The 22,902-nt window shown below is 38.0% G+C and overlaps 1 long non-coding RNA gene across 2 annotated transcripts; it reads left to right on the top strand.

Annotated features, from left to right (window-relative positions):
* Positions 1-87: 87 nt before the first annotated feature.
* LOC133196325 (uncharacterized) lies at positions 88-10,067 on the top strand. 2 transcript variants are annotated; one of them, XR_009722320.1, is made up of 7 exons: positions 88-170; positions 388-486; positions 1,110-1,136; positions 1,338-1,409; positions 3,627-3,758; positions 5,269-5,456; positions 9,898-10,067. It is a non-coding gene; the product is annotated as an uncharacterized LOC133196325 (long non-coding RNA). The 2 variants fall into 2 exon arrangements; XR_009722321.1 differs by lacking the exon at positions 3,627-3,758 and having other exon boundaries at positions 9,898-10,065.
* Positions 10,068-22,902: the final 12,835 nt, after the last annotated feature.

Here is a 22,902-nt window from a genome sequence, read left to right as displayed (position 1 = left end):
TGAGTTCAAAAACATTCCTGCATTTTATCTGTATAAGAGATTTTAAAAATTGATGAACAGATCTGATTCAGACTTTTTGCTTAGGCTGTACTTCCCATCTTTTGACAGCACCATATGCCAAGGGTTTGTAAGGAGAGTAGCAGATCAGAAACCTTTGACTAGAGAAGATGGTATTTGTTGTGACAAGACCTTTCTTTGAATACAAACACTTTTTGAACTCTTCACTTTAACCTTGTAGACCTCAACCTAAATTTGAAAAATCCAAACCTTTGTCTTGAACTGCCATAGGGGACAACAATGTTTCACAAACACATCTTGTTATTTCATATAAATATCATTTGCTTTCCTTTCAACTTAAAATTATGCAATAGTTTGTCATAATTACAGTGAATGGAGACAGATTCTGATGATGCCATCATTGGGAGGCAGGATGACTATAAGACACTAATTCCTCATCCATAAAGATTTCTACAAGTGGTTCATTTGGTAGGTTAGACTGGCATACCAACAAACTTAGATGGTGTGATAGAATCACTTTTTCCCCCAGAGAATACATTGTTTTACATTTCTTGGACACTCCTCAGCATAATAATTAATCATATTTAAAGAAAACACTACCAATTCTACAATGTGACAACAAATGTTCAAAAGGCAGTAAACTGAATATTTTTTGCTCACCTCAACAAAGTCGAGATGAGCTTTTGCTTTATAAGTGTGTTGACATCCCAGTAAAAGTTTTATGGGCAAGTTCATTCCCAAGTAACTTTAAGCATAGAGCTTATAGTTACTTGGGAATGAACTTGCCCATAAAACTTTTACAAAGTACCAAAGTTTCAAGTAACTATAAGCTCTACCTGTACAAAAAGTTGCATGGATGATGCTTCTGACTTAAGTGGATGATAAGACATTTATTTTCAGGATGATTATTTTTGGACATTCCCAAGAAACTATAATTCCTAACTAGACCAAACTTGTATGGTAAGGCATGTAGATGTGCACACTACTAGAACATTCAATTTATGATAAACATTGCCTTCACTCATAGATAATATTCTTCTGAGGAGAACTTTAAGAAAAGTGATTTTGATGTTATGCACTTATATTTTCAGAAATGAATACAGATTTCATTACAAGACGTGAGTATGTTCAAAGGAAACAGCCAATCAAAATGAACTTAGTCAGTTATAGTTGTATATATAACGAGAGACAATTTATTTTTATTTTTTCATTTTTGGCATCTTATTTTAGGCCTACAGTATTAATTTTGGACTCATGAGCTAAGAATATCATATCTTTAGCAGAATTGTCCCACTTAATTAAATGGAACTTTTTTTTAGGTGTGCATGGTGCAACATCCTGGATGGTGTGTAGTATGTTTGTTAACATGTGAAGCCTACGTGTATTTCAGGGTAGATATGTTTACTGTTAATTACTGTCAGGGTGTATTTTTTCTGGTCTCAATTTTTAAGTCACCTGAGTCACTCAGGTGACCTATAGCTATCCGTTTTTGTCTGTCATCGTGCAATGTGTGTTAACATTCGAACATTTTTAGCTTCTTCTCTGAAACCGCTCAACCAATTTCAACCAAATTTGGCATATAGCATTCTATGGGTGAAGGGGAACAAAAATTTTGAATTTCATGGTCCCTGCCCCCCTGGGGCCTAAGGGGTGGGGCTAAAACCACCAAAATTAATGCAATCTTTAAAAATCTTCTTCTTTATTCCTGGACATCAAGCAGTCAAACTGTTAGCATGATTGTAATAAGCATTGAGCCCTCTACCAAAATTGTGAAATTCATGGCCCCAGGGTCAGGGGTTCTGGTGCTAGGGTGGGGCTTTATAGGTCATCTAGTGAAAGTGCATTATTTCTTTGAAAATCTTCTCCCCTGCTCCTGGATATTAAATAAACCAACTAAGTACATAGTTATGATGAGCAAGAGTGCCTCTTCCAAAATTGTGAATTTCATGGCCCAAGGGTCAGCGGTTCTGGTGTTAGGTTGGAGCTCTATTGATTATATAGTGAAAATGCATTAATTCTTTGAAAATCTTCTTCTCTGCTCCTGGATATAAAATAAACTAAATAAGTACATAGTTATGATGAGCAAGAATGCCACTTCCAAACTTGTGAATTTCATGTTCCAAGGGTCAGGGGTTCTGGTGTTAGGGCGGGGCTCTATTGATTGTGTAGTGAAAATGCATTAATTCTTTGAAAATCTTCTTCTCTGCTCCTGGGTATTAAATAAAGTAACTAAGTACATAGTTATGATGAGCAAGAGTGCCTCTTCCAAAATTGTGAATTTCATGGCCCAAGGGTCAGCGGTTCTGGTGTTAGGTTGGGGCTCTATTGATTATATAGTGAAAATGCATTAATTCTTTGAAAATCTTCTTCTCTGCTCCTGGATATAAAATAAACTAAATAAGTACATAGTTATGATGAGCAAGAGTGCCACTTCCAAACTTGTGAATTTCATGTTCCAAGGGTCAGGGGTTCTGGTGTTAGGGCGGGGCTCTATTGATTATGTAGTGAAAATGCATTAATTCTTTGAAAATCTTCTTCTCTGCTCCTGGGTATTAAATAAAGTAACTAAGTACATAGTTATGATGAGCAAGAGTGCCTCTTCCAAAATTGTGAATTTCATGGCCCCAGGGTTAGGGGTTCTGGTGTTAGGGCGGGGCTCTATTGATTGTGTAGTGAAAATGCATTAATTCTTTGAAAATCTTCTTCTCTGCTCCTGGGTATTAAATAAAGTATTTAAGAACATAGTTCTGGTGAACATGGCTGCCTTTTTAGAAATTATGAATTTCATGGCCCCAGGGTTAGGGGTTCTGGTGTTAGGGCGGGGCTCTATTGATTATATAGTAAAATTGCATTAGTTCTTTGAAAATCTTCTCTGCTCTTGGATTTTAAATAAACTAACTTGGTGCATAGTTATGACAAGCATGGTTGCCTTTTCCAGAATTGTGAATTTCATGGCCCCTGGATCAGGGGTTCTAGTGTAAGGGTGGGGCTCTATTGATTATATAGGGAAAATGCATAAATTTTTTCAAAATTTTCTTCTCTACTCCTAGGTATTTTTCAAACAAAGGAAGTGCATGGTTATAAGGAAGAATGCCTCTTCCAAAATTGTGAAATTCATGGCCCCAGGTAGACTTGGAAATAATAGATGAATAAAATTGAGACAAAAATAACTTATCCTTTTTAATTGTTCTTCAAAGGCCAAGAGAGGCCAATGTGAGAAGTAAAAATATGGGGTTAAAAAATAGACAGTTTGTTGATATTCTGCATGGTAATAGTGATAAATGGGGGACAGATAGATACTAGACCAATTATTTTGTTGATGCAAATCATACTATTTTCTTGCTTTTGGGCAACAGAGCTTCATTTATCAGTTTATGGATCCTCTAAATTGTTGTATTGTACTCAGGTGACCGTTAAGGCCCTTGGGCCTCTTGTTTGTTTAAGCATTAATCTTTATTTTCTCTTTCATTGATTATCTGCTTAGAGTCTTAGTTAATTAATTAATTTAATTGAAGCTATATAGTAACATGTAGTGAAATTATTTCATTGTGTCGGACCTAAAGAGTAACAGGTAACTCTCATTTTGACTACAATTTCTCTGATTTCAGGAGTTGTCTCCCATGTTAAGATCAGTAATGGCGGATATACAATGCAGTATGCTGTCTGGTCATCAACAGAGAGTTTAGACACCCGTATTTCTACCAATCACCTCTGTAACCTTTGTTGTGTTCATCAGATAGGTAAGAAAAACAAGACAATTAATTAAAATAATTTTAATAAGATAAAATTAAAACATTTTTACATGTATGGACTCCCTCATATAAGAAAATGTCACATTTTACTCATACAATTATACATCATTTACATTTCCACATTTTCCCCATTTACACAGTTGAATAGAATCAGTGCATAATAAAACATAACAACAATTATTATATAGTCTATAAATTTACAAATTATTTATTAATTACAAAATTCATACATTTAAATTAAATACACAGCATCAATGCCCCCCACTCCCCTCCCTCCCCCCTCCCTTTTCACACAACTTCCTTTTTAATATTGAATCTGTTACTGATTTACTGTAAGTGTCTTTAGATTTTTAGCTCACCTCAAAGAAGTTGGGGGAGCTTATGTGATACCTCCGGCGTCCCAGGTTATAGTTTTTGCAGCAGTTTTCTTTTTCAGCACTTCTATGCCTTACATAAATCAGAGTTGCATGGAAGATGTTTATAGTGTGTCTTTGTACCAGTCAAGGTTTCAGATGCTGCAATTTCAGCTAAAAGATGACCAGGTTAATGTTTTTAAAGCAGGTTGAAGATTTTGGAGCAGGTTAAAGTTTTTGGGGCAGGTCTCATTTCCAAGTAACTATAAGCCCTATCGTGACCAAACTTGCATGGATGATACATCTTAGGATGCTAACTACCACCCTTCTTTAGATGCTGGATCTGACCTACATTTTCCAGATGAGTGACCAGGTTAAAGTTTATAGAACAGGTTCATTCTAAAGTAACTATAGACCCATGTTGACCAGACTTGCATGGATGATACATCTAAGGATGCACACTACCAGGCTAGCTTCGGATACTGGATCTGACCTACGTTTTCCAGATGGGTGACCAGGTTAAAGTTTTTGGAGCAGGATCATTCTAAAGTAACTATTTGCTGTACCTTGACCCGACTTGCATGGATGATACATCTAAGGATGCACACTACTGGACTTGCTTCAGATGCTTGATTTGATCTACATATTCCAGATGAGTGACCAGGTTAAAGTTTTTGGTTCAGGTCCATTACCAAGAATCTATAAGGCCTTTCTGAGCCGAACTTGCAAGGATGATGCATCAAGGGATGAACATTCTCAAACTTGCTTCAGATGCTGGATTTCTGGATAATTGGCAAGTTAAAAGTTCTTAGATTAGTCCATTCCCAAGTAACTGTAAAGCCCTATCAGAACAAAATTGCATAAATGTTGCATCTAGGGATGCACACTACTAGGTTATTTGTTTAGTGTTGGACTTTGCCTTACACAAACATTCATTGAGTTGAGTTATGTAATCTTTGATTACCTATGTTTTATTGTAGAGCTGATATCTTTTAGATCTACAGTATTTTCTTTGAGATATATACTGTACATGCATTTTAACAGTTTTGGATTTTTCGCAGTTTTGGATTTCTTCTGTTGTCTTTGAGAGTCAAAGAAATGATGCAAGTCTTTAAGGTTTTCAATGACATGTCCTTGTTTTTCAGATTCACCAGATGCAGCTGCTCCATCTCCATCACTGGTGAAATGGGAAATGACTAGTGGACGGTCATCACTTTGTAACTCACCATTTTGCAGCCCATCTCTTCTCATCTTCAGTGGTGGCCTCTGGAGGAATGGTTGCAGTGCAGTCTTTGTGTCTTAGGCAGATAACTTCCTTTCCTTTGCTTCTCAGGTGTCTGCCTTTCTTGCATAGTTTATTCCCACACAACACTGCCACAACATTTTTCCTCTGAGTAACATTTTCACTTGTGGTATAAGTCACATTGGTGGCAGCTTGGAATGGGGTTTTTCCAATGGCACTGAAGGTGGCATTATTATATCTGGCATGTCCTTCCGCTCTGATGTGGTATCAGGAAGTCCACAATTTTCATTAAGTTCTTGAATGTTCTGCCTTATTTTTTTCAGGGCGGGGTCACAACAGGGGAACAATTTTTACATAGGTATATATAGGAAAACTCATTAAAGAATATTCATCTTAAGCACAGCTTAGCCATGGGGCCACAACAGGGGATCAAATTTATAAATAGAAATATATAGGAAATATCTTTAAAAATCTTCTCAAGAACAGCAAACTAATGATCAGTCATATTTATATTGAATTATCCTCAGGTTGTGTAGGTTGAAGTGTGCTCAAATCATGACCACGGGGTGTAGAGTGGGGCAGAAGTGGGGGAAGCATCCTCAGGTAGTGTAGATTGAAGTTTGTTCAATTCATGATCTCCTGGGGTAGGATGGTACCACAAAAAATGATAAAAGTTTTAAGGAAGAGAGATCTAATTCAATTACCTCCTGAATTAATTATTTCACACTAACATCTCTATTTAGCATTAACTCATATCAGCTGGAGGCTCAAGTGAGCTCTTTCTGATCAAAATTTGTGCATTTGTCCATCTCCTTCATAATTTTTCACATTTTCACCTTCTTTTCTAGAACCACTGTGTCAATTTCAAACAAACTTCGTACAAAGCATGCTTTGGTAAAGGAAATTCATTCTGACGAAGGACCACATCTCTTCCCAGCAGAGATAATTAAGAAACAGTAAAAATTTGGTTTGATCGTTCAAATGTTCTTAAGAACCACTAGGCTTGAAAATACGAAACCCAAGTAAAAGCTTCCTGACATAGAATAAATTAAGTTTTATACAATTCATGTCCCTGGGAGTATGGTGGGGCAAGTGCAGGCAATCAGAGTTTTACATGGGAATACATAGGAAACATCTTATTTTGTATTAAGAACAGCAAAGGCATGATTAGTCATATTGACAATAAAGCACCCACAACAACTTTTTTAGATTCAAGTTTTTCAAAGCATGATGCCTGGGGGTAGGGTGGGGACACAGTAGAGGATGAAAGTATTACCTACAAATATATAGGAAAAATCTGTATAAATCTTCTCAAGCAAAGTCATGATTAGTCATGATTACATGGAAGCATCCTCGGGTGTGTAATTTCAAGTTTGTTAATCATGACTCTTGGGAAAAGGGTGGGGCTACAATATGATATCAAATTTTAAGTAGGAATATGTACAGGAAAAAGAATCTGTTGATGAAGAAGGGTTGTATTCCTCAGATGAGCATTGTGGCTCATGGGCCTCTTGTTTTATATTGTACTGATTATATGTAGCTATAGTGCATAAAAGGTCATGTTTACAATCAAGAAGCCTATCATGCAACTAAAGGAGTTTATATTAGGATTAGACAAAAGAGTAGATCTATTCAAATTTGTTCAAACTGTGGTCCCAGAATTTAGGATCAGGAAAGATTTGACACAGGAATACATATATATAGGAAAAATACTTATAAATCTTTTTTTTTCTAAAGAGCAGCTTGGCTTTGTTAAGGAAGTCTAATAAGCAAGGATCCTCAAGTAGTGCAGTTTCAAATTTATGCAAATCATGACCCCCATATAGGATAAGACCACATTAGGAGACAAGTTATGTACAAAGAAATATATTTTTAGGTCACCTGAGTCACTTTTCTGTGGATGTGTGTCATTTGTTGGTCATAAACTTTAGGTCTTTTTTTAAGCTTTTTCTCTTGAACCTTTGAACCAATTTCAACTAATTTTGGAATAGCATTAATAAGTGAAGGGGTACAAAAATTTTGAATTTCATGGTCACTCCCCCCCTCCCCCTGGGGACTGAGGGGTGGAGTTTAAACCATCAAAATTAGTGCAATCTTTCAAAATCTTCATCATAACTCCTGGACATCTAGCAGTCAAACTGTTGGCATGATTGTAATAAGCACTGAGCCCTTACCAAAACTTTGAAATTCATGAAGGAGGGTTAGGGATTCTGGAGTTAGGGCAGAGCTCTAATGATCATATAATGAAAATGGATAAATTCTTTTTAAAAACCTTCTCCTCTCTGTATAACTTATCAGGTAAACTAGGTGCATGGTTCTAATAAGCAAGGGCACCTCTACATAAATTGTAAAATTTTTGGCCCCAGGCCCTGGGGATCTGGTGTTAGGGTGGGGCTTTATTGATGCTTGTGTGCCGGTATGTTTTTTAGCTCACCTGAGCAGAAGGCTCAAGTGAGCTTTTCTGATCACATTTTGTCCGTCGTCCGTCCGTCCATCTGTCTGTCCGTCTGTCTGTCTGTCCGTCCGTCTGTAAACTTTTCACATTTTTGACTTCTTCTCAAGAACCACTGGGCCAATTTTGACCAAACTTGGTACAAAGCATCCTTGGGTAAAGGGGAATTTAAATTCTTAAAATGAAGGGCCAAGTCCCCTCACAAGGGGAGATAATCAAGAGAAGACAAAAATAGGGTGGGGTCATTAAAAAATCTTCTTCTCAAGAACCACAGGGCCAGTAAAGCTGAAACTTATATGGAAGCATCCTGGGGTAGTGTAGATTCTAAATTGTTCAAATCATGACCCCCGGGGGTAGGGCGGGGCCACAATGTGGAATCAATGTTTTACATAGAAATATATAGGAAAAATCTTTAAAAATCTTCTTCTCAAGAACCACTGGGCCAGAAAAGCTGAAACTTATGTGGAAGCATCCTGGGGTAGTGTAGATTTCAAATTGTTCAAATCATGACCCCCGGGGGTAGGGTGGGGCCACAATGAGGGATCAAAGTTTTACATAGATATATATAGGAAAATATCTTTAAAAATCTTATTCTTAAGAACAGCAAAGGCATGATTGGTCATATTTATATGGAAGCATCCTCAGGTAGTGTAGATTCAAGTTTGTTCAAATCATGACCCCCGGGGGTAGGGTGGGGCCACAATGGGGGATCCAAGTTTTACATAGAAATATATAGAAAAATATCTCTAAAAATCTTCTTCTTAAAAACAGTAAAGCCATGATTGGTCATATTTATATGGAAGCATCCTCAGATAGTGAAGATTCAAGTTTGTTCAAATCATTACCCCGGGGATAGGTTTGGGCCACAATGGGTGATCAAAGTTTACAGAGGAATATATAGGAAAAAGTCTTTTTCTCAAGAACAGAAAAGCCATGATTAGTCAAATTGATATGGAGGCATCTTTGGGTAGTGTAGAATGAAATTTGTTCAAATGAGGGCCCCCGGGGGTAGGGTGGGGCCATAATGGGGGATCAAATTTTTACAAATGAATATATGGGGAAAAAATCTGCTGCTCAAGAACAACAAAGCCATTTGTTATATTGATATGAAAGCATCATCAGGTAGTTCAAAATTCAACACCCCCTCCCTGTAAACTTTTCAATACTGTACTGATTTTTGCTTTTTTTTCCTAGCCAATGTGCTCAGGTGAGCGATGTGGCCCATGGGCCTCTTGTCTTTGAAAATCTTCTTTGCTCCTGGGTATTAAGCAGAAATCTAAGTATAAGTGGCTCCAAAGTCAGGGGTTCTGGTGTCAGGGTGAGGTTTTACTGGGTATTTAGCACATGAATTTAGTGCTTGATGAGCAAGAAACTTCTTTTAAAATTGTTAAATGTGGTGCTCCAAGGTCAATGGTTCTGGTGTTTTGGGGACCTATTAAAGTATATATATATGCAATATATCTTTGGAAATTTTCATTTCTGCACCTGGATATTGAGCTAACCAAAAATAAAAGCATAGTTATGATGAGCAAAGGTGCCTCTTTCAAAATGGTGAATTTCATGGCCCAATCTAGGTCAGAGTGTTTAGGTGTTCTTTAGATAAGATAGTGAAATGCATAAATTTTCTAAATATCTTCTTCTTTACCTAGTGGTATTAAGCAGACAAATGAATGGTATGGTTATGATGAGCAAGGATACCTCTTTTAAAGTTATGAAAATAATAGCCCCCTGAGTCAGGTCTTTTGGTGTTTATGTGGGGCTGTGTGGAATCTGAACATCGTTATTTCTTTGAAAATCTTCATCTATGCTCCTGGGCAACTAGGAGACAAAAAGAGTACAAAATTGTGTTGAGCAAGGGCATTTTTAACAAATGTTTTAAATTTTGGAACACTTGGTCAAGTGTCCGGGTTTGGGGCAGGGCTTGAACTGGGCTTCATTAATTTATATTCTACTGAGAGAAATTATTCCCCTCTGCTATTCACCTGTGATAATATATCATTGTAAATGATGTAATTGAAAATGAATGAGATACTTATACAAGAAATGCCATAGAATATAATACAAAAAGTCATTTCTTAGTTTTTAGCTCAACTCAACGAAATTGGGGAACCTTATGTGATACCCTCAGCATTGGTGTTGGTGTCCCAGGTTAAAGTTTTTGGAGCAGAGTTCTTTTTAACTATGAAAATGAAGAACTGGAGAGGATCTTGATTGATTTTTCTTGGTAAGTTTGGAAGTTTATTCCTTCTGATACATTTATGCAGTAGATGTCCTGTCCTGTTCTATTTAAGAACATCCAAGAAAATTATAGAAGTTCAGGACTTTTCCTTACATCTTAGCTCACCTGACCTGAAAGCTCAAGTGAGCTTTTCCGATCACATTTTATCTGTAGTCTGTCTGTCTTCTGTCTGTAAACTTTTCACGTTTTCGACTTCTCTTCCAGAACTATTGGGCCAATTTCAACCAAACTTGCCATTAAGCATCCTAAGGTAAAGGGGATTCAAGTTTGATCAAATGAAGGGCCATGTCCTGTTTCAAGGGAAGATATTTCAGAAAAAGTGAAAATGTGGTGGCATCTTTAAAATTCTTCTTCTCAAGAACCACTTGACCAAAAAAGTTCAAACTTACAGGAAACTTTCTTTACATAGTTTATATTCAAGTTTGTTCAAATGATAATCCCCGGGGGTAGAATGAATCTTTAAAAATAACCGGTATTCTTTTCAAGAACATTAAAGCCATTATTAGTCATATTGATTTGGAAGCATCCTCAGGTAGTGTAGATTCAAGTTTGTTCAAATGATAATCCCAGGGGTTAGGCCAGGGTTGGGCAATAATGGGGAATCAAATACTATTCAATACTGAACTGATTTGTGCTTTTTCTTAGCCAATGTGCTCAGATGAGCAATGTGGCCCATGGGTCTCTTGTATTTGGTATCAAAGGAAAGCAGACACAAATATATATATATATATATGAACGTAAATACAAGTTTGTTAATTTTTAATTGTTAATTTGTTAGACCCCAAAGCTGTTTTTATCGCTTTTTATGAATGTATGTAAACATGGAGACATGAAGTCCAACAGAAATGATTTTTGGTACTAAATTTATTTATTAAATTAACACAAATGACGCAATTAATACATCAAAATTACAGATAGTTTACAGTTCTTGTTTAGGATCTGTTTCATCAATGCAAAAGGAGGACAATCTGTTATGCAGATTTGTGATGATTAGACTAGCGAAAGAGAAGGAACGGATGTTGTTTGGATCGCTAGTCTAATATTTTTTCATATGTTGGTTGTTTCCCCTGTATACACTAAACTTGCTATGGAAACTGACTTTAAACATTTTTTTAAATCTTTACTTATTTTGAAGTGGGTAGGGGCATTTCTATGCATGTCCGATTTCGCTGCCGTATATTAACTAAATTATGTAAAAATGATTTGAAGATAATAGACCATATTAAACAATGTTCACTGAAAAACAATCATGGAAGCCATAAAAAAATTAAGGACCACAATAAGTGAGAACAGCTGTGTACCAGGTGATTGGTCACTAATTACTGTATATACACAGCCATTGGCTATATTGGGTGTTTACATGTGTAGATGATGACACGCTAATTACCCATATGCATATTTAAGTTATTTTTTGATAAGTTTTTGAAAAAATATGTCCATTGAAATAAGAAAAAATACATATCCGAGTAACCGAGTACCATTTTTAGTATTCGATATTCGGACGTTCGATCGAGTACCCAGTTAACGGGGTACTCGTTGACATCCCTAATATATATATATATATATATATATATATATATATATATATATGTATATATATATATATATATATATATATATATATATATATATATATATATAGAATATTATTATATTGAAATTTTTCCTTTTTTTTCAGAATGAGACACAAATGCCTTCCATTTGTGATACTAAAGGAAGCTGTTACAAATTTAGTTTGCCACAGTACTGGCCTGACATATGAGGACAGGAATAAAAGATGTTTTAAAATAGAAATGTCTATAATTTAACTTATAAGTATGATTAACTAAGATCACAAACAACAAATCAGTTGCATTGCAAATGTACATATAGCATGTTTGCACTTACGAGGGAATATTCACTCCCTTTCAGTGAAAGTGTTGGCATGCAGGTCAATTATTGTCACCAAATCATCTGTCATATTCTCTGCATGCAGCTGTAGAATTTGATCAGAAAGATTAGCTACACTATTCTATGTATAAGTCTTATGTATAAATCTAAGACATTTTGGTTTCTAGTCACCAGTCTATATTTATAATCATTGTAGTGTAAAAAAAACTCTGGTCCGTAAGTCGATTGAGACTTTATGTTTTAGTGAAATGTTTTGTTTATTTATTGCCAACTCGTTGTAAATCAAATGTAGTTAAAAATTTCAGCACTTTCATTGTGTTTATGCAATTTATTGTTCTTCAATGTCAGTGACATGTATATCATTTTATGATGCACAATCAGTATTATTGTACTAGATTTATACTTGTCTCTTATTGATCTGCATTTTTGGGGGCTAATTAATGTTTAAATCCTACTGTGAACGTCTTCTTTTCACTTGGTGCCAGTGCTTGAAAGAAACCAGCCTGTCAATAATTTTTAAGAAGATGCTGAGATTAGCTTTACATCGTAAAACAAACTGAACACTATATAGTATAGCATATCATTGTTAAAGATGTATGTGTGCATGTGTGTTGTATTGTAGATATAATTCTTGTATTACATCATGTATATTTCATAGAAGATTTTGTTAGAAGCTCTGTTTTCATAATTTAATTATTTTCATGTACATAAAGACTTCGTTTGTTTGTTGTTTAACGTCCCGCTTGAGAATTTTTCACTGATATGGAGACGCCACCACCTGCTGGTGGAGAGCTGCAAATTTTGACCTATACTCGGCACTCGGGGCCATTGAGCAGTGAGGGATCTTTTTTGTGTCAGCACCTACTGTATCACAGGACCTTGGTTTATACAGTCTCATCCGAAGGACTGGTATCCACGTCCCACAGTGGGATTCGAACCCATGACGTAAGGATCAACTCCTTACTTTGTGACTCTAGAGCGGACACTCTTACTACTGTGCCACATGGGCAACTTTGTTCAAGGAAATTGGCTGAAGCATTTAACACGAAATTCTACTGATTTTAGGCCTATGTAATCCATTCTAATGAAAGATCTAGAAGTGTACACAGAGAACATTGTACTGTAGATTTTATTATTATACCTCTACTGTTATTACTCTATATAAAATTAATACCATAAAACTGTCTATTTCCCTGAGAAGATACTATTTCCCTCATCTGAGGACTACTCCCTGAAAAATCGGAGCTACTCCCGGGGACTACTCCCTCATGAATATTAATAATTTTAACCAATTAAAATGAACAGTGGGTGGAGCATTCAAGGAATCTCGAGTCTGTGACGTAATGTTATTAGCAATGTAAGTATGACGTCAAAACATTTCGACATGTGATGTCAAAATCATACTGAAATATTCTAGCAAAATGAAGGCAACAATAATCCTTTGAAGTGTCAGTGAAATTATTTTATATTTTTTTAAATAATTCTATTTTCCTCGGTATTGATGTATTAGTTATCTTACAATATTTTTGATCATATGCAATTGTGATTATTTAAATACCTCTGTATTGTTTTTAAAAATGTCTGAGTCTCTAGTTTAATAAATCTCCCATGATTGTTTCTGTATAATAAAACAGTTATGGAATGGGTACTTGGGAAATATCAAATTTATGGTTCCCCTCGGTAGGAAACTGTTTCCCTCAGCGGCTTCGCTGCCTCGGGAAAAAGTTTCCTCCCTTGGGGAACCATAAATTTGCTATTTCCCTCATACCCATTCCATAACTGTATAACATTATGTTGTTTATTATTTGAAGAATTTGGTGTAACCTCAGTCACATTACTACATGTTTGTTAGATTGTATTTTGCTTCATTAAGAACCTGACTGGGGGATTAAGGGAACTCTAAGTACAGTTGAACTTCAGTATTTTGAACACTGATATCTCAAATACCATGGATAATTCAAAGTGATTTGGAAGTTTCAGTCACTTTTTTGTATTTATATTTCATCATTGGTCTCTCAATTCCTCCAAGTTTCTTCTCAGTTCCGTTGAGTCCGAGGTATCAAAGTTTGACTGTAATTTCATTGTTTTAGGCCTTTATCATTCACTTGATGAATGATGTAGTAATGTACACAGAGAATACAAAACGGATTGAAAGCAATAAAGTTATGAACTTCTGTAGATTTTCTTGTGTTCATTTTCAGTTCAAATTAAAGAAAAAGGTGGTGATTTAAAAAAAAAAAAAAAACTTCCTTTTTATACACACGAATTGTGATTATAAAGTGAAATATAAAATACAAATATACTGAGTGGATTGGACAACAGAGTAAGTCTATAATTGCACTATCCTTAAATGGTGAAAATTGAACTTTGAGAAATCAACACCTCAAGAATGATATGGGAGAATTTAAGAATAAAGATGTAGAAAGCACAGAAAACATGTTCAATGTATTTAGCTTTACAGAGTTTACCTGAACAGACATCTCTTTCATGTCATTATGATGGACTTGGGCACAACAGAAATGACATCTGTGTGCCTCTGCCACTTCAAGAAAAATAATTACCAAAGATATTCGATGTCAGTTGCACTGGTCAATGCATTACAAAGTAAAATAAACATAAATGCACCCTCAATAAAACAAAATGTAAACAAAAAATACATGCACTACACCCAACAGTGACCAGGTTAAATTAGTCAGGTGTGGGTTCCAGTGCTGACATAGGAAACAAGAAAAATAATATGGCTTAATTCAGCCTATTTAAGAGTTGTGTTCAGCTTTAACAAGACCAATTGTTGCATATAAAGAACCAGTTGTTTATTCAATGATATACTAGTATTTTGATATTTATACTCCAGACACTACTTATCTGATTGGGTTAGGTTTCCGCCTGACTGGATTAGGTTCTAAATTGACTGTTTTAATTCTGCCTGAGTGGTTAGGTTCTAAACTGACTGTTTTATGACCCTACCTGAGTGGGTAAGGTTTCTGCCTGAGTGGTTAGGTTCTAAACTGACTGTTTTATGACTCTGCCTGAGTGGGTAAGGTTTCTGCCTGAGTGGTTAGGTTCTAAACTGACTGTTTTATAACTCTGCCTGAGTGGTTAGGTTCTAAACTGACTGTTTTATGACTCTGCCTGAGTGGGTTTGGTTTCTGCCTGAGTGGTTAGGTTCCAAACTGACTGTTTTATGATTCTGCCTGACTGGGATAGGTTTCTGCCTGACTGGGTTAGGTTCTAAATTGACTGTTTTATGATTCTGCCTGAGTGGTTAGGTTCTAAACTGACTGTTTTATGACCCTGCCTGAGTGGGTAAGGTTTCTACCTGAGTGGTTAGGTTCTAAACTGACTGTTTTATGATTCTGCCTGACTGGGTTAGGTTTCTGCTTGACTGGGTTAGGTTCTAAACTGACTGTTTTATGATTCTGCCTGAGTGGTTAGGTTCTAAACTGACTGTATTATGACTCTGCCTGAGTGGGTAAGGTTTCTGCCTGAGTGGTTAGGTTCTAAACTGACTGTTTTATGATTCTGCCTGACTGGGATAGGTTTCTGCCTGACTAGGTTAGGTTCTAAGTTGACTGTTTTATGATTCTGCCTGAGTGGTTAGGTTCTAAACTGACTGTTTTATGACCCTGCCTGAGTGGGTAAGGTTTCTGCCTGAGTGGTTAGGTTCTAAACTGACTGTTTATGATTCTGCCTGAGTGGTTAGGTTCTAAACTGACTGTTTTATGACTCTGCCTGAGTGGATAAGGTTTCTGCCTGAGTGGTTAGGTTCTAAACCGACTGTTTTATGACTCTGCCTGACTGGGTTAGGTTCTACATTGACTGTTTTATGATTCTGCCTGAGTGGTTAGGTTCTAAACTGACTGTTTTATGACCCTGCCTGAGTGGGTAAGGTTTCTGCCTGAGTGGTTAGGTTCTAAACTGACTGTATTATGACTCTGCCTAAGTGGATAAGGTTTCTGCCTGAGTGGTTAGGTTCTAAACTGACTGTTTTATGATTCTGCCTGACTGGGTTAGGTTTCTGCTTGACTGGGTTAGGTTCTAAACTGACTGTTTTATGATTCTACCTGAGTGGTTAGGTTCTAAACTAACTGTTTTATGACTCTGCCTGAGTGGGTTTGGTTTCTGCCTGACTGGGTTAGGTTCTAACCTGACTGTTTTATGACTCTGCCTGAGTGGGTTTGGTTTCTGCCTGAGTGGTTAGGTTCTAAACTGACTGTTTTATGATTCTGCCTGAGTGGTTAGGTTCTAAACTGACTGTTTTATGATTCTGTCTGACTGGGTTAGGTTTCTGCCTGAGTGGTTAGGTTCTAAACTGACTGTTTTATGATTCTGCCTGAGTGGTTAGGTTCTAAACTAACTGTTTTATGACTCTGCCTGAGTGGATAAGGTTTCTGCCTGAGTGGTTAGGTTCTAAACTGACTGTTTTATGACTCTGCCTGACTGGGTTAGGTTCTACATTGACTGTTTTATGATTCTGCCTGAGTGGTTAGGTTCTAAACTGACTGTTTTATGACCCTGCCTGATTGGGTAAGGTTTCTGCCTGAGTGGTTAGGTTCTAAACTGACTGTTTTATGACTCTGCCTGACTGGGTTAGGTTCTACATTGACTGTTTTATGATTCTGCCTGAGTGGTTAGGTTCTAAACTGACTGTTTTATGACTCTGCCTGAGTGGGTAAGGTTTCTGCCTGAGTGGTTAGGTTCTAAACTGACTGTTTTATAACTCTGCCTGAGTGGTTAGGTTCTAAACTGACTGTTTTATGACTCTGCCTGAGTGGGTTTGGTTTCTGCCTGAGTGGTTAGGTTCTAAACTGACTGTTTTATGATTCTGCCTGACTGGGATAGGTTTCTGCCTGACTGGGTTAGGTTCTAAATTGACTGTTTTATGATTCTGCCTGAGTGGTTAGGTTCTAAACTGACTGTTTTATGACCCTGCCTGAGTGGGTAAGGTTTCTACCTGAGTGGTTAGGTTCTAAACTGACTGTTTTATGATTCTGCCTGACTGGGTTAGGTTTCTGCTTGACTGGGTTAGGTTCTAAACTGACTGTTTTATGATTCTGCCTGAGTGGTTAGGTTCTAAACTGACTGTATTATGACTCTGCCTGAGTGGGTAAGGTTTCTGCCTGAGTGGTTAGGTTCTAAACTGACTGTTTTATGATTCTGCCTGACTGGGATAGGTTTCTGCCTGACTAGGTTAGGTTCTAAGTTGACTGTTTTATGATTCTGCCTGAGTGGTTAGGTTCTAAACTGACTGTTTTATGACCCTGCCTGAGTGGGTAAGGTTTCTGCCTGAGTGGTTAGGTTCTAAACTGACTGTTTATGATTCTGCCTGAGTGGTTAGGTTCTAAACTGACTGTTTTATGACTCTGCCTGAGTGGATAAGGTTTCTGCCTGAGTGGTTAGGTTCTAAACTGACTGTTTTATGACTCTGCCTGACTGGGTTAGGTTCTACATTGACTGTTTTATGATTCTGCCTGAGTGGTTAGGTTCTAAACTGACTGTTTTATGACCCTGCCTAAGTGGATAAGGTTTCTGCCTGAGTGGTTAGGTTCTAAACTGACTGTTTTATGATTCTGTCTGACTGGGTTAGGTTTCTGCCTGACTGGGTTAGGTTCTAAATTGACTGTTTTATGATTCTGCCTGAGTGGTTAGGTTCTAAACTGACTGTTTTATGACCCTGCCTGAGTGGGGAAGGTTTCTACCTGAGTGGTTAGGTTCTAAACTGACTGTTTTATGATTCTGCCTGACTGGGTTAGGTTTCTGCTTTACTGGGTTAGGTTCTAAATTGACTGTTTTATGATTCTGCCTGAGTGGTTAGGTTCTAAACTAACTGTTTTATGACTCTGCCTGAGTGGGTTTGGTTTCTGCCTGACTGGGTTAGGTTCTAACCTGACTGTTTTATGATTCTGCCTGAGTGGTTAGGTTCTAAACTGACTGTTTTATGACTCTGCCTGAGTGGGTAAGGTTTCTGCCTGAGTGGTTAGGTTCTAAATTGACTGTTTTATGATTCTGCCTGACTGGGATAGGTTTCTGCCTGACTGGGTTAGGTTCTAAGTTGACTGTTTTATGATTCTGCCTGAGTGGTTAGGTTCTAAACTGACTGCTTTATGATTCTGTCTGACTGGGTTAGGTTTCTGCCTGAGTGGTTAGGTTCTAAACTGACTGTTTTATGATTCTGCCTGAGTGGTTAGGTTCTAAACTGACTGTTTTATGATTCTGTCTGACTGGGTTAGGTTTCTGCCTGAGTGGTTAGGTTCTAAACTGACTGTTTTATGATTCTGCCTGAGTGGTTAGGTTCTAAACTAACTGTTTTATGACTCTGCCTGAGTGGATAAGGTTTCTGCCTGAGTGGTTAGGTTCTAAACTGACTGTTTTATGACTCTGCCTGACTGGGTTAGGTTCTACATTGACTGTTTTATGATTCTGCCTGAGTGGTTAGGTTCTAAACTGACTGTTTTATGACCCTGCCTGATTGGGTAAGGTTTCTGCCTGAGTGGTTAGGTTCTAAACTGACTGTTTTATGACTCTGCCTGACTGGGTTAGGTTCTACATTGACTGTTTTATGATTCTGCCTGAGTGGTTAGGTTCTAAACTGACTGTTTTATGACCCTGCCTGAGTGGGTAAGGTTTCTACCTGAGTGGTTAGGTTCTAATCTGACTGTATTATGACTCTGCCTGAGTGGATAAGGTTTCTGCCTGAGTGGTTAGGTTCTAAACTGACTGTTTTATGATTCTGCCTGACTGGGATAGGTTTCTGCCTGACTGGGTTAGGTTCTAAATTGACTGTTTTATGATTCTGCCTGAGTGGTTAGGTTCTAAACTGACTGTTTTATGACCCTGCCTGAGTGGGTGAGGTTTCTACCTGAGTGGTTAGGTTCTAAACTGACTGTTTTATGATTCTGCCTGACTGGGTTAGGTTTCTGCCTGACTGGGTTAGGTTCTAAATTGACTGTTTTATGATTCTGCCTGAGTGGTTAGGTTCTAAACTGACTGTTTTATGACTCTGCCTGACTGGGTAAGGTTTCTGCCTGAGTGGTTAGGTTCTAAACTGACTGTATTATGACTCTGCCTGAGTGGGTAAGGTTTCTGCTTGAGTGGTTAGGTTCTAAACTGACTGTTTTATGATTCTGCCTGACTGGGTTAGGTTTCTGCCTGACTGGGTTAGGTTCTAAATTGACTGTTTTATGATTCTGCCTGAGTGGTTAGGTTCTAAACTGACTGTTTTATGACCCTGCCTGAGTGGGTGAGGTTTCTACCTGAGTGGTTAGGTTCTAAACTGACTGTTTTATGATTCTGCCTGACTGGGTTAGGTTTCTGCCTGACTGGGTTAGGTTCTAAATTGACTGTTTTATGATTCTGCCTGAGTGGTTAGGTTCTAAACTGACTGTTTTATGACTCTGCCTGACTGGGTAAGGTTTCTGCCTGAGTGGTTAGGTTCTAAACTGACTGTTTTATGACTCTGCCTGAGTGGGTAAGGTTTCTGCCTGAGTGGTTAGGTTCTAAACTGACTGTTTTATGATTCTGCCTGACTGGGATAGGTTTCTGCCTGACTGGGTTAGGTTCTAAATTGACTGTTTTATGATTCTGCCTGAGTGGTTAGGTTCTAAACTGACTGTTTTATGACTCTGCCTGAGTGGGTAAGGTTTCTGCCTGAGTGGTTAGGTTCTAAACTGACTGTTTTATGACTCTGCCTGACTGGGTAAGGTTTCTGCCTGAGTGGTTAGGTTCTAAACTGGCTGTATTATGACTCTGCCTGAGTGGGTAAGGTTTCTGCTTGAGTGGTTAGGTTCTAAACTGACTGTTTTATGATTCTGCCTGACTGGGATAGGTTTCTGCCTGACTGGGTTAGGTTCTAAATTGACTGTTTTATGATTCTGCCTGAGTGGTTAGGTTCTAAACTGACTGTTTTATGACCCTGCCTGAGTGGGTAAGGTTTCTGCCTGAGTGGTTAGGTTCTAAACTGACTGTTTTATGACTCTGCCTGACTGGGTAAGGTTTCTGCCTGAGTGGTTAGGTTCTAAACTGACTGTCTTATGACTCTGCCTGAGTGGGTAAGGTTTCTGCTTGAGTGGTTAGGTTCTAAACTGACTGTTTTATGACCCTGCCTGAGTGGGTGAGGTTTCTACCTGAGTGGTTAGGTTCTAAACTGACTGTTTTATGATTCTGCCTGACTGGGTTAGGTTTCTGCCTGACTGGGTTAGGTTCTAAATTGACTGTTTTATGATTCTGCCTGAGTGGTTAGGTTCTAAACTGACTGTTTTATGACCCTGCCTAAGTGGATAAGGTTTCTGCCTGAGTGGTTAGGTTCTAAACTGACTGTTTTATGATTCTGTCTGACTGGGTTAGGTTTCTGCCTGACTGGGTTAGGTTCTAAATTGACTGTTTTATGATTCTGCCTGAGTGGTTAGGTTCTAAACTGACTGTTTTATGACCCTGCCTGAGTGGGGAAGGTTTCTACCTGAGTGGTTAGGTTCTAAACTGACTGTTTTATGATTCTGCCTGACTGGGTTAGGTTTCTGCTTTACTGGGTTAGGTTCTAAATTGACTGTTTTATGATTCTGCCTGAGTGGTTAGGTTCTAAACTAACTGTTTTATGACTCTGCCTGAGTGGGTTTGGTTTCTGCCTGACTGGGTTAGGTTCTAACCTGACTGTTTTATGATTCTGCCTGAGTGGTTAGGTTCTAAACTGACTGTTTTATGACTCTGCCTGAGTGGGTAAGGTTTCTGCCTGAGTGGTTAGGTTCTAAATTGACTGTTTTATGATTCTGCCTGACTGGGATAGGTTTCTGCCTGACTGGGTTAGGTTCTAAGTTGACTGTTTTATGATTCTGCCTGAGTGGTTAGGTTCTAAACTGACTGCTTTATGATTCTGTCTGACTGGGTTAGGTTTCTGCCTGAGTGGTTAGGTTCTAAACTGACTGTTTTATGATTCTGCCTGAGTGGTTAGGTTCTAAACTGACTGTTTTATGACTCTGCCTGAGTGGATAAGGTTTTTGCCTGAGTGGTTAGGTTCTAAACTGACTGTTTTATGATTCTGCCTGAGTGGTTAGGTTCTAAACTGACTGTTGTATGACTCTGCCTGAGTGGGTTTGGTTTCTGCCTGAGTGGTTAGGTTCTAAACTGACTGTTTTATGATTCTGCCTGAGTGGTTAGATTCTAAACTGACTGTTTTATGACTCTGCCTGACTGGGTAAGGTTTCTGCCTGAGTGGTTAGGTTCTAAACTGACTGTATTATGACTCTGCCTGAGTGGATAAGGTTTCTGCCTGAGTGGTTAGGTTCTAAACTGACTGTTTTATGATTCTGCCTGACTGGGATAGGTTTCTGCCTGACTGGGTTAGGTTCTAAATTGACTGTTTTATGATTCTGCCTGAGTGGTTAGGTTCTAAACTGACTGTTTTATGACCCTGCCTGAGTGGGTGAGGTTTCTACCTGAGTGGTTAGGTTCTAAACTGACTGTTTTATGATTCTGCCTGACTGGGTTAGGTTTCTGCCTGACTGGGTTAGGTTCTAAATTGACTGTTTTATGATTCTGCCTGAGTGGTTAGGTTCTAAACTGACTGTTTTATGACCCTGCCTGAGTGGGTGAGGTTTCTACCTGAGTGGTTAGGTTCTAAACTGACTGTTTTATGATTCTGCCTGACTGGGTTAGGTTTCTGCCTGACTGGGTTAGGTTCTAAATTGACTGTTTTATGATTCTGCCTGAGTGGTTAGGTTCTAAACTGACTGTTTTATGACTCTGCCTGACTGGGTAAGGTTTCTGCCTGAGTGGTTAGGTTCTAAACTGACTGTATTATGACTCTGCCTGAGTGGGTAAGGTTTCTGCCTGAGTGGTTAGGTTCTAAACTGACTGTTTTATGACTCTGCCTAAGTGGGTAAGGTTTCTGCCTGAGTGGTTAGGTTCTAAACTGACTGTTTTATGATTCTGCCTGAGTGGTTAGGTTCTAAACTGACTGTTTTATGACTCTGCCTGACTGGGTTTGGTTTCTGCCTGACTGAGTTAGGTTCTAAACTGACTGTTTTATGATTCTGCCTGAGTGGTTAGGTTCTAAACTGACTGTTGTATGACTCTGCCTGAGTGGGTTTGGTTTCTGCCTGACTGAGTTAGGTTTTTAACTGACTGTTTTATAAGTCTGCCTGAGTGGGTTAGGTTTCTGCCTGACTGGGTTAGGTTCTAATCTGACAGTTCTATGTTCCTGCCTAGGTTCTTAACTGACTGTTTATGATTCTGCCTTACTGGGTTAGGTTCTTCACTGACTTGTTCATGTTTCTGCCTGACTGGGTTACATTCTAAACTGACTATTTGCAGTTCCTGCATGAGTGGATTAGGTTTCTAATTTGCCTTATTCATAATTTCTGCCCGACTTGGTAAGGTTTCAAACTGAATGTTTTAGGTTCAGTTTTAGGTTTTAAAAGTTACTTGATAATGTTTCTACCTGAGCGGATTATGTTCTTAGCAAATGGTTTTTATTCCTTCCAGACTGGATAAGGATTTAACCAACCTGGGATAGCTATGAAAGTGACCGTTTATGTTCTGCTTAACCGTTACTTTCACTTATATTTTATGTTTATTTCATGTGTAAATCAGATGTACTAGTATTTTTGTTCCGTTTCCTTAATAAATACATGTACAGGGTCGTAGTATATCACGGGGCGGGGAGGGGACACATCCTTTTACTGTTTAAAATGTTCGTTGAAAAGCTGCCTAGCCCACCACTTTTTTTTGGCAGTATAGGCAAACTAGGCAAATGTGTATGAATAAGTATAAACATTATTTTGCTGTGAAAGAAGTCTTAACCTTAACCCCCCCCCCCCCCACAACAAAAGATTTTCGAGTTTGCCCCCCCCCCTCTTCTTTTTTTCTTTTGTTGGTTTGTCAAAGTTATTTTAAGCAAGTTGCCTTTGTTTTCTTCCCCTCCTCCCCTCGTTTTTTTTTCAAAGATGATAGAACGTGCCAGA

The sequence above is a fragment of the Saccostrea echinata genome, unplaced genomic scaffold (assembly GCF_033153115.1).
Source record: "Saccostrea echinata isolate AGI-Se365-2 ecotype Australia unplaced genomic scaffold, CSIRO_AGI_Sech_v1 ptg000030l, whole genome shotgun sequence".
NCBI classification, from domain to species: Eukaryota; Metazoa; Mollusca; class Bivalvia; order Ostreida; family Ostreidae; genus Saccostrea; species Saccostrea echinata.
Note: the sequence above shows the minus strand (reverse complement) of the source record. Positions and strands in the feature narration are given on the sequence as shown.